Genomic DNA, 15,079 nt, shown 5'->3' with positions numbered 1-15,079 from the left:
AAATTCCTCCAATTCCACATGATGTTCCTTTTCTTCCTTGGGATTCCATGGATTGGACATCTCCCTTTGTTGTGACATGGTTGGAAGAAGCTAATATGATAAATGAAGATCCGTAGAGCAGATTGAATGATGTTAAATGCTAGAGTTGTAGAGACAGGTTCAAGTCTGTGTATCTTCTTAAACGATGGTAGAAGTAGAATTGTTTCCAACCCTATCTTTAATCCATTTTCAGTCAAGTCAAAAGTATCAAGCTCTTGGCCCATAATTGGGCATACACATTTTATATTTCCTTCTTCATATTATTCACAGTATCTATAGAAGCTCCATGGCATCTGCACGTCTGGCAAGGCCTGAATATGTCCTCAATATGCATTATTGTAGGAAATAGTTTGCAAAAAATTTTATTTGTAGAATCTACGGGATTATCTTTGAAAACAAAGACTGGTTGCACTAGTTCTCTTAGTTCATCTTTGATATATTGGAACCACTGTTTAACAAGACTGCAAAAACTCCAATGATCTCATTCGATCCAGAGACATTATTCTTTTGAATGCAGCATAAAGCAATAGCTCTGTAGCTGCATTTATGTATTCCCTCTTTATTTGCTTTTCTGAGCGCATAAAGATTGGCAAGCTCAAACAAATACTACTCCAGATCCTTCAGCAGGGAAGGTTGAAAAGAAGAAAGGTCTAAGACAAAGCAAAGCAGGCCCATTTTTCTCAACCCTGCACTCAAATTTTGCGTCAGTTTTCTCCTGCAAATTGACACCTTGTTGGTAAATGGATTTCCAAAATTCGTCAGTAAGTGTCTTTTTTAGTAATGCAGGAAAGAAAATCCGTTTGTTAGATGACGGATAATTTCTTCTTCTAGTATGCATCTTGGTGGCCAAACCTCATACTACAGATTGGAAACATTTTACTAGCAACAGCAGCTCACATGGCATTTTTGCCATCCTCAAAACTATCAACCTCTGCTTTAAAATTGCCGGATATTAAACCATCAAGAAGAGGACAAAAGATAAGTGGAAACATTTATTGCGAGTTGCTCTCATTGACATGTCTGATTTCTCATGGAGAAATTTTAAATAGGTTAATAACTGCCTCATAGAGGTTAATAAAAACGTATTCTTGGTAGCTCTCATTAACCTTTTGAGAGGTTAGGTTAGGAAAAATGTGTTTTCGAATGCTATCATTAACCTATAGGAGAGGTTAAGAAAAAAATATTTTTAGTGGTTAACATTAACCTTTTATTTGGAGGTTAAGAAAAACACGTTTTTGATGTTTGACATTAACCTTTTAAGAAGTTAAAGGTTAAGAAATACGTGTTTAGGCGGCAATCATTAACCTTTTATATCTGGAGGCTCAGAAGTTGGATTTTAAAAATTTCAAATGCTGTGCGGAGCTGGGAACGAGCCGGAGATGTGGAGGCTTAAAGACTCGCAAATTTCACAGATAGAATGATCCATTTAAGGCTTAAAACCAGGCAAGTTTTTAAAAATTAACAACGGTTATAAAATTGAAAGAATTTTATAACCGGGCAACAAAGATGCATCTAGAATGTGTCTAGAAAGAACTAGGAGATAAGCATGATAACTAAGCACATAACTTCCACGATAAGAAGATAAATATGATAAGGTGTCTAGAATGTTGTAGACACCATGTGCTCAAATAATGTGCCAACTCCTAAGTGTAGACAACATGTGCATACTTAGAGTGCAAACTCCTATGTTGTCAACATGTCAACTCCCAAGAGCTCGCATACACCTATGTGAATAAATATTAAAATAATGCACATTAATTTATTTAATATTCACTTTATTTATTTTTATTAATTTATTAATTTTAAATCTCATGCACTCGTAATGTGGTCATGAAATTTTAATAAATTAATTTCTTTTCCATTTTTAAATTTATTTTTGAAACTTAATTGATAAAATATATAATAATATTATTTAGTATTTATTTAAAAATGAACTCTAAATATATTATTATTAAATTAAATTAATATTGTCACATTCCAAATTTAAACTTATAACTTTTATCTTCAAATTTAATTCTTTTATTTAATTAATTTTTCAATTAATTAAATTAAATTAATATTAAAATTTCATATTAATTTTCCATTAAATTAAATCTTTTAATTAGACTTAATTATTGGAAAATTCACCAAGAAGGAGTTCGACAACAATAGAAAAATGCAAACTAGGGCAAGCATTACAGGATCTATGTCAATTTTCACAATTTGAACCAAGCATCTCTAAAAGATAACTTTGCTCTTCCTAATATGGATTACTTACTACAAACGATGGTGGGATCTGAAATGATGTCAATGCTCGACGGGTTCTCAAGTTAAAATCAGGTCGAAGTAGCAGAGAAGGATCAGCATAAGACAACATTCACCACTCCTTGGGGTACATTTGCATATCACAAAATGCCCTTTAGGCTTATCAATGCTGGTGCTACATTCCAAAGATGTATGAGCAAGACATTTACTGATCTGAAGGATCGAATCATAGTTATATACCTAGATGACCTCACCATATTGTCAAAAAAGAGGAAAGATCATATGGAAGATTTGAGAAAATTTTTACAGAGATGCCAAGAGCATGGGATCTATCTCAATCCCAAGAAATTAGTTTTCTATGTGACAGAAGGAAAGCTCCTAGGTCATATTGTCTCTTAGGAAGGCATTAGAATTGACCCTGAACAGGTGGAAGCCATTCAAAGATTAAGTTTGCCTTCAAATAAAATAGGAGTTAAATATTTCTTCTGGCAAGTGAATTTCCTCAGAAGGTTTGTGCTTGATTTCATGAAAGCCACTAAGCATATAGTGGATATGATGATAGGAAATTCAAATTTCAAATGGAATGAGGTGGGAAAGCGAGCCTTTTAGGATATAAAGACTGCTATTGCTAATACCCCTATTTTATGTCACCCAAATTATAAATGAGATTTTATCATTTATTGTTATGCTTCTGAACGTACTCTATCAACAATACTTATGCAAGAAAATGATGAAGGGGTACAAGCCCCAATAGCTTTCACGAGCATAACTTTGAAGAATCATGAACTAAAATATTTGCAGATTGAAAAGAACACTTTTGTGGTGGTTAAGGCCCTCAAATTTTTTTGATTCTATATCCTACATTCACATTTCATAGTCTTTGTCCTAGATGTAGCAATAAAGAGAGTGTTGACACAATAGAATGTAGGTTGTAATGTCAGAGGAGCATGGGTAGCAAAAATATAGGAGTATGATATAGAAATCAAGCCTACCAAGCTAATAAGGGGAAATTCTCTATGCAAGGCGATTGCAAAAAACAAGATCACTGAAGAATCAGAAGAATCGGGGGAGAAGCAGTTGGTGTTAGCTATAGGTCTCTATGATTCATGGTTTGAGAATATTTCTTATCTACTAACATATGGTGAATGTCCAGAAGGCCTAACTGCAAAAAAAAGAATAGATCTTAAATTGAAAGTAGCTATGTATGTGATTTGGGATGGTAGATTATTCAAAAAAGCCATTGATGGCACTTTCCTTAGGTGTGTAGACAAACAACAACAAGAAAAGTTGTTGAGAACATTTCATGATGAAGCTTGTGGAGGACATTTCTCATCTTCAGTCACAACTTTTAAATTACTAAGGCAGTGTCATTACTAGCCTGGAATGTTTAAAGATGCCTATGCCTAGGTAGCAAAATGTGAGAAGTGCAAGATGTTCTCTGGACACCCTCAATTAGCTACTTTTTCATTGCGGCCTATCATCATCGAAGGGCATTTTCAACAATGGGGTCTCAATTTTATTGGTCTGATTAGTCCTGCATCCAGTTTAGGTCACTAGAACATGATAATTGCAACTGACTACTTCACTAAGTGGGTAGAAGCTAAAGCTACTAAGAAGACTACTTCTGAGGTGATATGTGAATTCATAAAGAGAACATATTGGTCAGGTTTGGTGTTCTCATTAAATTAGTGATGGACAATGCATCTTATTTTTCTTCAATTAAAATTACCAATTTCTACTTTGAGTATGGGATCATTGTTGGTCATTCATCTGATTATTTCCCTCAAGGAGATGTTCAAGCTAAGTCTAGTAACAAGAACTTGATGAATATTGTTAAGAAATTGGTTTTATATAATCAAAAGACTTGGCACAAAAAGATTCACGAGGAACTTTGGGTAGATAGAGTGACATCTAAAAGGGCAGTTGGCATATCTCCTTTTCAATTGGTTTATGGGACTGAGGCTAATCTCCCCTTACCTCTAGAATTAGCTACAAATAAACTCAAAATAGTGATTGAAGATGATGTTTATAAAGATGGTCTAGAGAAGAGGATTCTATACTTGAGAAAACTTGAAGAGGAAAGAGAAGAAATTTGTTGATCACAACACACAACAACAGATGCAAGTAAAGGAACTATTTGATAAGAATGGAAGACCATGGAAATTTATGGTAGCAGACAATGTGCTTCTCTAGGATAAATGAAGCACTTCGAAAGGAATGCATAAGAAGTTTGATACTTTATGGAAATGCCCATTCAGAATTCATCAAGCATTTGAAAATAATTCTTTCAAGTTGGCGTATGAAGATGGAAAAGTACTACCCCTGACCTATAATGGTCAGGATCTAAAGCTTTATCAAATTACAAATTGAGAACAAGTAACCCCTGTATTGTATTATAGTTAGGTTTAGCTTCTTTTTTGTTGCCACCTTTTATCTTCTTTGCAAAACCAGAGATTTTGAGTTCCTTGCTTGGGTATGCTCAACCTAAGTCCCCAGTTAGAGCCAATTGTTGCCCCACTTTTCATCCTATACCCATTTTGCAAAGTGGAAAATTATCTTGTGTCTTAGTTGGTCTAGGTAGGTCCAAGTCTAGTTCTTTCCCCTCAAATGAAAAGTTTCTCCATCAGGTTTTTCACCTTTTCTCTTTTCCTGCATTACATAACTGGCTGGGTTTTCCTTCTTGTCATGAGTTTATGGGTAGTCTAGAACCTAATTTGATGGAGATTCTTGTGTTTTATAATGATTTTCACAAAGTTATTTCTGAGGATGAATTTTTTTGCAGCTTATCATAGTTTTCACATAAAGAAAATGAAGCTTGCAAAGAATCCAACATTGCCTTCTCCTCGACAAATTTTTGACCCATGAAGGTGATTTTCCACAGAGATCAAAAAATGAGGTTTATAGGCTAAAGCAAGAAGGAAATGAGTTTTTTTATGGATAGATCATCCTACATTATAGTATTTCACATTGGGAGTCACTCAGGATTCATTATAGTGCTCAAAATCACATCTAGTGGAAAACTTTGAAGTAACTTCTCCATGGCAGGCTTTTGACCCATGAAGTCAATTTTTTGATAAAGGCATTTGTGAGAGAGAAAAGAAAGTGGATTTATTTTTCACTTTCACAGCTCTTTTGAGATTTTTTGAAGCTTAGAGGCACATTGACTTAAAGGGTAAAGTGAAAATAAAGGCAAGGGTGGAAAAATAGAAGTTGCTTTCTCCTCAATGGGTTTCCAACCCTAGAAGGTGATTTTTCACATCTATTGAAAAATCAATCCTGCAAGCATGTCAGTCACATAAATTGATCACAAGATACTTAAAAATGGTAATGGAAACAAGTTAATCACATTTGGAAAGGTATCTTGAGCAGAATCTGGCTGAGCAGATATTTCCTTGTGAAGTACTCTGTTCTTAATCCTCCAGAACTTCGTGAAAAATGGGAAAGTATGTGATAAAAGAAAGTTACTGGTGGGCCAACAGAAATAGTGAAAAGACATGGAAAAATCTATTAGAAACCCCTGCATTTACCAATCTAATGGATTTATCCTTTAGTTCACTCGTATGGCGCGGATCTTGAAGATTAACGGGTGAATTAGGATTTCTATATAGAGATGAACATAATAGATTTTCAAATTACCATTTTCTTTATTGAACTATTATGCTATTGAATTGAATAGCATTTCCAAAGCTCTTATATTTACAAAGTTCTACTCTCTATCTTGCTTCCAATTTTAAGGTTTCAATTCATCTCTATCTTAGATAAAATGGCAACTAGATTCACTGGTTTCAATGGGCTGAATAGAATTAAGTCAACATTGCAAAATGTTATAGACACCTCGATCTATTTCTTTGACATGTAAGATTTTCAAAGAAGGTTGAGGATGGAGCCAATTCACCCTATAATAGAGAAACTTCAAGGAAGTGGGCTAGTGGAAGCAATCTAGTGGTAGTTCAAGCTCTCAAACTGATTGTCAAATGTATAAATCACTACAACCTAGATACCAGACAAATTTTGTTGCCTAACCATACAGTTTTAATCTCTATTGATAGGAAAACTATAGTAAATTTCCTTTGTTTCCAAAGCGAGAAGAATTTTTCGAGTTCATAGTAGGAGGAGCCATGTTCAAGTTCTCTTTGAAGAAAATGGTGTGGTGAAAGGAAATTATGAGGTCCTAGTTCCAAAAGCCATAGTGAGCTAAAAGTAAGGTTCCTAAGACTCTATTCAGCATTGATTTTACATCAATTGAAAGGTGAGGTAGAAGAACTCAATTTTGTTCAACAGTATTTTTTTTTGATGCAAATCATCTATTTAGAAGTAAGTGAGCATCTGTCCAGAGCCCTCAATGCTACAAATTTTTACAATACCTTCTACATGTCTTGTTTCCTAATTTATATGTTAGCTTCACTACAATTGTGGCCAGGCCTTCCCAGAATAGAGAACTTCCCTGATGATGTGAAAAGTTATGAATTTTATCCATGCTTGCAATTACAGAATAGCTATGCAAAATATGTCAGAGTTAATGACTCATTTACAATAAGGATTTACAAGGAACTTATAGGATTCCTAGAGAGGAGGTTCATCCTAGAAGAAATGGCACCCATCAATTAGTTTGGTAGCTACTTTATTCAGTTCTCATCCTTTTCATATTTGCATCTTGCAGCTTTTGATGGATTTCCTTTGAAGCTGCCCAACTACCCAAGTGATTTGATTGTGCTCATAGAGATTGTGAGACAAGTGATCCAGGTGAACGTGTTGAGCACTAGCTTGAAAAAGAAAGGGTATGAATTCCCTATGAAGGTTGGAGCTTATAGTTGTGAGTCTCAGTCTAAGGATGAAAACATGCTCAAGGAATTTGAGACTAAGTACAAGTTGGAAGAATATGAGGTTTTCAGACCCATGTTCAATCCAAATGGATATGCAAGAGAGGTGCTACAAATTTGGAGTGTGATCAAACATGTCACCACTATAGAAGATTATTGGGAAAATTGCAAAAATGAGTTGCAAACATGAGATCATGCTTTCACCAGGCTCATGGTGGAACAAGTAAAGACATATAGTATTGATCTCAATGTTGAAGGATTGGAGGATGATGGTCAAAATATGTATAGCAATACCTATTTGATTAAATTAAGGGGGATCCCCATCAGTTCTGTGCCATATGTAGATGTGGAAGAGAATCGTAATGTCATGATGGCTAGGATCATCAAGAGAATGGGGAAATGGGTTGAGTGGACAACTAGGAAGAGCTAGAGTAAAACTGCAGCCACTCAAGCTTCTCTAGCAATTGCAATGCCTACTTCATCTCAGAGTGCTACACCAGGTGTGACCATAGCTTCCACTCAGGGGCCAGCTCAACCTTCAAGAGGAGGTGATCAACCTTTGAAAAAGAATGTCCCTATAGCTAAGACCTGCCATGATGCTTCCTTACTAGTCATAGGAATCCAGACTGGCACTGAAGAGAAGAAGAAAGAAGAACCAAAGGACAGTGCCTCCACTTCGGTACCATCCCCTCATACTACTATAGTTCGATCTCCTCACACTGCCTTAGTTCCTTCCCCTCATACCACTCCAATTCCATCTCCTCACCATAGCCCTATTCCATTAGTAAGTGCTTCACTTTTGAGGCCAAGTGGTTCCCCTATATAGATAGTAGACTTAGGGGATGGAAAGAGTAGCAGCAGCAAGTCTACTGAGTCAGATGAGGTGGCAAAGAAAACTTCAAAAGTGGAGAAAGGCCAAAATTCCTCCAAGTTCATCTCTAAATATTTGAAAAATTATTTCTCTTCAACTACTATAACAATAACTCTAGTTAAGAAAAAGATGTTTAGTATAGAGTCGCTTGGAATGGCTTCCAAAGTGATAGGAACAGATTCCTAGTTGGAAGATACTTTGGAAAGGAAGAGAAAGAGAAAGGATGAAAGTGTTTCCACAAAAGATATTGTATCTCTCGTAGTTCATTCTGAGATTGCATTGACAAAAGTAAATAAGCAAAAGACTTTGTCAATACTTGGGCAAGATTTAGAAACAGGGCTTTTGACAATAGAAATAGCCAAGCCAAATAAAGGAGGGAGAATCGAGGACATGAAGACTAATGATTTCACTCTGCATTCAATTGATCTTGGAGAGGCCAAACATGACACAAAGGTTGGCCTATAGAGGTCAAGTAATGAAGTAATAGAAGGAAAATTGGAAAACCTTAAGTTATCAAAGATCATAATGAAAGCCAAGATAGAGAGTTGAACAAATTCATAGGCAACTAGTCACCCCCCTGGCAACTATCTCTAGTGTGTCAATAACCCAAAATCCTACTACTGCTGAAGTACAAGCTCTCATTTCTCAGCTTCAAGAGGATAGACACTTTGGTTAGATTGGAAAATAATGGATTAAGAAACTCAAATTAGAAGGAATTTGTCTCATAGATTAAATCAATAATGTTATCCTTAGATGGGAAATAGAAAAGGAAAACATCATGTCTAATAGCAATACTCTAGCTAGAGAAAGGGTCAAGTGTGATGACTGCATCCCTCTTCTAAAGATGATCATCCAAATGAAAGTGAAAGAAGTAGTTAAAGCAAAGATTTTGAAGAAGGGAAATGAACCTCTATTTGAATGGCTCCAAAGTATGCAATTCAAGCTAGAGATGATCTAGCTAGCTAGAAGGGACTCAAGGAAATAGAGGATAAAGCAAAGAGGACTCAAGATAGAGGATTCAAACTTATGAAATGGTTACACACTAATTCATAAACCAGTGTTCAAGGGAAGGATCTCATTGGAGTAGATACAATGAAAAAACTCTTTTCTACATTTTTGGATAATCTATCTGGAGTGACTTCTAGTAGTCAAATCAGAATTGCAGAACTCTAAACACTCGGTGGTTGTATACACGTAGCCATGAAGAAGTTTCCAAATTAGTTGAATGTTGTGAAGGATTGTGATATTAATATCAGGATTTAACTGTGTGATTTTGAGTCAAACTCATTGACCCATGTTTCATGAGTAGTGGTTCAACATGAATCCATCTCTCATGAGAATAAATGGAACACTTAGCACTCATTGGATCTAGGAGCTGGCAAGGGAACATTCAAAATGGCTCTTGAGATTCACCAATATAGACGTGCCCAACCATGAGGAGCTAATTCTAGTAATAGGTGCCGCTAAGGCATATAGGGAAAAAATAGAAAAGGGGGAGAAGTCTAAATGATTCATATTATGCCCTCTTTTCATTTTCTTTTGTAATTTTGTAATACAACAAACTAGCATCTTGCCATTTGTCATTTTCAGAAGATGAACTGATTAAGCTTCCATTGTAACGATCATCTCAAAACTCTATATGTATGAAATTGAAAGATTAATGAAAGGTTAGAAAATTTTTGGTGTGAAGTACTTTTTGTTGCAAAGACAATTGAATGGTATTTTATGTCAATCATTTTCTGTTCTAGTGGTTGTTATGTTTAGTTTATGTTTTCTCTTTTGTTTGAGTCAAAATGAGGGAAAAATAGAGTTTCACCTCCCCTATTTCAAAGCAATGAATGAATGTAATAGGTGTTGTTATTGTTCATTTAAAGAGAAATCCCTTAAACATTTTTCAATTTATTAATCACAATTCATATTCAAATTCACTTAGTTCAATATTAGCTATTATTTAGATAAGTTTTATGAATTCATAAGATGTGTGAATGCATAAAACCTTTTGGTATTCAGAAACTCCTATTCGCCCAAGTTAGATTCTATTTAGGTCTAGCTTGGTTATACCTCTTTTGTTCTCAAGTCAAGAACATACCCACCAAATTAATATAGGAAAAGAAACATAATTCATTGCAAATCTGTTTTAGGGAGTTGTACCTACCAATTCAGAGAGAAGCCAACTTATCCATAAGTGGCTTTTCAACTATTTGTAATTAGATATTGTTCCAAGTTGGGCATTTCAGAGTTATAATCTGAAAGAAAAAATCTAATTACCAACAAAGTTATCCATGAGAATAGAGCATCAAGAAGATGATGAGCAGGTGGCTGCTAGATATATGAATGTCCTTAAATTCTCTATCCAAGATGAAGTGAGCATGCATCATGTTAACAGTATGGAAGAAGCCTAGCAATTAGCTCTAAAGGCTAAAGAAAAGAAGAATCAATAGTACAATCAGAGGAATAGAGGAGGAAGGGGTACCTCAATACCATTTGGAGGAGGTTCTAATTACGATGAAGGAGAATCCTCCCAAGGCTTCAAAAGAAATATAGACTACAGGCAAGATCTCACAAAATAGGAAAGAGGAAGGGGATTTTAGCAAGGATGAGGTTATGGGAGCAGAAGAGGATGGGAAACCCAATGGAGGCCCTTTACCTATTTTAGATGTGGAGAAGAAGGACATAGAGCCTTTGAATGCTCAAATTATAACATGCCAGAAACAAATCAAGGAAGATAGCCTAGAGTGAACTTGGCTCAGCCAAAAGAGGAGGAGCAAGAAGTATCACCAAATGTGGGAGAAACCCTCATGATGAGGAGATCAATAATCATCCCAAAAAAAGATGAAGTTCCTGCAAAGAACTCTGATGATTTATGGCTTTGGACCAATATTTTTAGAACAGATGCACTTTTGGTGGAAAGGTATGTCAAGTTATTGTTGATGGGGATAGTTGTGAGAATATGGTATCTAGAGAAATGGTAGAGAAATTAAATTTACAATGTGAGAAGCACCCTTGCCCTTATCATATTGCATGGTTTGAGAAAGGAAATGAAGTAACAATTGATAAAAGATGTTTAGTTAGATTTACCATAGGAAAATTTTATGAGGATGAGATGTGGTATGATGCTATCCCTATGGATGCTTCCCATATGTTCTTGGGAAGACTATGGCAGTATGATAGGAAGGTCATGCATGATGGGGAGAAAAATACTTACACATTTTGGAAGGATGGCTCTAAAGTGGTTTTGTTGCCTTGTAAGGATGAAAAGAAGAATGAAACCACGTTGTTTGTAAGAGAAGTTGTCAAAGAAATGAAAGTAATAGGTTGTTGTTATGCACTAGTACTAAAAAGAGGAGAAGAATAAGAAAATGTGGTGCCACCTGAGGTAATGAAAGAGTTAGAGGAGTTTGCTGATGTTGCTCTTGAGGAACTAGCTAATGGTCTCCCACCCAAAAGAGATATTTAGCATCATCTTGATCTTATTCCTAGAGCAACTTTACCTAATCAAGCAGCCTATCAATGCAAAAGGGTCTGGTAAGGGAAAGCATGAGTCCATGTGTAGTACCCGCATTGTTGATTTCAAAGAAGGATGGTACATGGAGGATGTGCACTGATAGTAGAGCAATCAATAAGATTACCATTAAGTATCAGTTTCCTATTCCTCAAATAAAGGACATGATGGATGAATTAGTGGGAGCTAAGTACTTCAGCAAGATTGATCTCCAAAGTGGCTACCACCAAATCCTCATTCAAGAGGGAGATGAATGGAAGACAACATTTAAGACAAGAGATGGTTTGTACCAATATATGGTTATCCCTTTTGGGCTTTCGAACACACCTAGCACATTCATGCGGTTGATGAATACAGTGTTGTGATCTTACATTGGTAATTTTTTTGTAGTTTACTTTGATGATATTCTTATCTATAATGGAAGAAAAGAAGAACATTTACAACATCTGAGGATCATCTTGAGTGTCTTAAGGAAGGAGAAGCTCTTTGCAAACTTGAATAAGTGTAGGTTCATGCAAACTAGTTTGACCTTTCTAGGCTTTGTCATTTCTCAAGCTAGTGTTCAAATGGATCTAGAAAAGGTAAGAGCAATCCTAGAATGGCCCAGTCCTTCTAGTATAACAAGAGTACAAAGTTTTCATGGAGTGGAAACTTTCTACCGAAAGTTTATCCAAAATTTTAGCAATATTGTAGCACCATGGATAACAGACTGTACCAAAGGAAGGAAGTTCACATAGAAACTAGATATTGAAGAGAGTTTTAAATTCTTTAAAAAAAAGGTAATTGAAGCTCCTATATTGACACTTCCAAATTTTGACAAAGTTTTCAAAGTTATAGAGTGTGATGCTTCACATGTTGGGATAGGTATTTTTCTTAACCAAGCAAGTAAGCCCATGGCCTTCTTTAGTGAGAAATTGAATGAAGTAAGAAAGAATTATTCTACCTACAATTTTAAGTTTTATGCAATTGTTCAAACATTAAGACATTGGAGGCATTATCTAGTCCCACATGAGTTTGTGCTATTTACTAGTCACATTGCTCTGAAATATCTCAACACACAAAAGAAGTTGAATAGTCAACATGTCAAAAGGGTATCTTTCTTACAAGGATACACTTTTGTCATGAAGCATAAATCTAGAAAACAAAATTAGGTTGTTGATGCCATGAGCAAGCACACTACACTATTAATCACAATGGAAACTGAGGTCGCTGATTTTGATGATATTAAGACCTCGTATGAAACTGGTGATGATTTATGGGAAATTTTAGAATAGCTAAAAGATTCATCTTCTAGTAAGTTGGATCATGTGAAAGGTGACTATTTTATGTAGGATGGGTACCTCTTTAAGGGTAAACAACTATGTATTCTAGGTGGATCCATACAGGAAAACATTATCAAGGAATTTCACAGTAGTGGACTAGCTGGACACTTTGGAAAGGACAAAACAATACACTTGGTTGAAGATAAGTATTATTGGCCCAAGATAAAGAGGGACATCACTAAATATGTGGCAAAGTACAGAATCTATTAAGCGGCTAAAGGACATTCATAGAATACAAGATTATACATGCCTTTACCAATACCCACTGAACCATGGACAGACGTAAGTATGGATTTTGTATTGGGTCTCCCACACACTCAGCAAGGTAATGATTCTATTTTTGTGGTTGTTGATTGATTTTTACAAATGGTCCACTTTATTGTTTGTAAAAAGACCAATGATGCAACTAGAGTAGCAGAACTTTTCTTCTTAGAAGTTGTTCTTTTACATGGCCTTCCAAAGAACATTACCTCTGATAGAGACACTAAGTTCTTGAGCCATTTTTTGAGGACTCTCTAGAGGAAATTAGGAACATAGTTATAGTTTAGTAGTGCTTATCATCCTCAAATAGATGGACAAATAAAGGTAGTCAATTGGAGTTTGGGAAATTTGTTATGTTGCATTGTGGGGGAGAAGCCTAAACAATGGGACTTGGCATTACCCTAGGCAAAATTTTCCTATAACAATTCTGTTAATAGATCCACCAAAAAACTCCATGTCAAATTGTCTATGGAAGAAACCCTCAAGGTTTGCTGGATCTTGTGTCACTTCCCTTGGGAGATAAAATTAGTGATGATGGAGTTGCTTTTGTTGAACATCTTCACTTGCTCCAACAAGATGTAGGACAAAAGTTACAAGATGGTAATGTGAATTACAAGATTGCTACAAATGCTACTCAGAGACAATAAATATTTGATGTTGGTGACTTGGTGATAGTTTACTTGAGATGTGAATAGTTTCCTATAGGAACCTATCATAAATTGAAGTATAAAAAGATTGGGCCTTGCTAAATCATCAAAAAGATTACATTTGATAATGCTTATGAGGTTAGCTTACCAGCAAATCTTGACATTCCCCCTATTTTTAATGTTTCTAATTTATACACATCTCATGGAGATGTTCCTAATATAGATGAGGGCCGAGGAGTGGATTGGAAACATCACCTCCCCAATAAGGAGGAAAAGATTGTCAAAATTCTTGACAAGCAGACTACCTCCATAAGGCATGGTCATCATAACAGATACCTCATATAGTGGGATGGGTTACATGGAATAAAGAGTATATGGTTATCTAAGTGGGTAGTAATTTAGTTTGATCCAATAAAATTGCAACAATTCACAGACAGTCACTTGCAGGAGCTGCATTTCTTTCAAGAAGGGGAGAATGATGTATCAACTTTCAAGAGTCATAACTTTTGACACAGATATGGGTTTTGGCTGAAATTTTATAGGCAATAGCATGAGAATGAGTTATTAGGATTTCCAATGAGCTCAACTTGATAGGTGACCATTTCAACATTTTTCCACGAGCCTAAAATTTCATCTTAACCTCCAAAATTGAGTTTTTGTGTTTTTTTCCAGTTTTTTAGAAAGTTGAATTTTTAATAAATCTAAAATCATACTTTTGATTTCATAGATTATTTGGCAATTCATCTTGCCTTAGTTAGGGGCTTTTCTTGGAAAAAATCAAGATTCGTAGGATGGATTTTGAAAATTACCAAAAATGAAAATTTCTAATTTTTTTGAAAACCTTCCAAATATGGTAATTTTTAGAATTTTAATAAGTAGCCATTTTTTTTCATTGTAAGGTAGAATAGAGTTGGAAAAGTTGAAGGAAGAATCTAGTGTTTCGAAAATCTATGTTGTGTTATTATTTTCTAAGTATTATTTTGAAAGGGGTTTGGGCTACATCATTATCAAATACATGTCACTACAATATTTAGCTTGAAGAAAGGATCAAAATGGTCCTTCCCAATAATTTTTGGAGGAGTTGTTGGAGTAGGGGATAAAAGATAATCTTTATGTAGTGCTAAGATGGCCTTCAAGACCTTATGGAAGTGTCGACTCATTATCTCTCTTGAGTGACCAAAGTTATGGTCAATCTTACAATTCCTTATATTGTGGCCAAGGGTATTGAAGAACATCACAAGTTGTTCTTCTAATGTTATGTTTATTGTATCTTGAATTCTCCCTTTTTCTCTTAGATGTTCAGTGAAGCAAAAGAAGGCTACTCTACTCATACATATTTGGTCATGGCTATATGTATATTAGAATAGATAATA

This window comes from Cupressus sempervirens, chromosome 3 (assembly GCF_028749045.1).
Source record: "Cupressus sempervirens isolate cs-2001-9-10 chromosome 3, ASM2874904v1, whole genome shotgun sequence".
Classification (NCBI taxonomy): domain Eukaryota; kingdom Viridiplantae; phylum Streptophyta; class Pinopsida; order Cupressales; family Cupressaceae; genus Cupressus; species Cupressus sempervirens.
Note: the sequence above shows the minus strand (reverse complement) of the source record.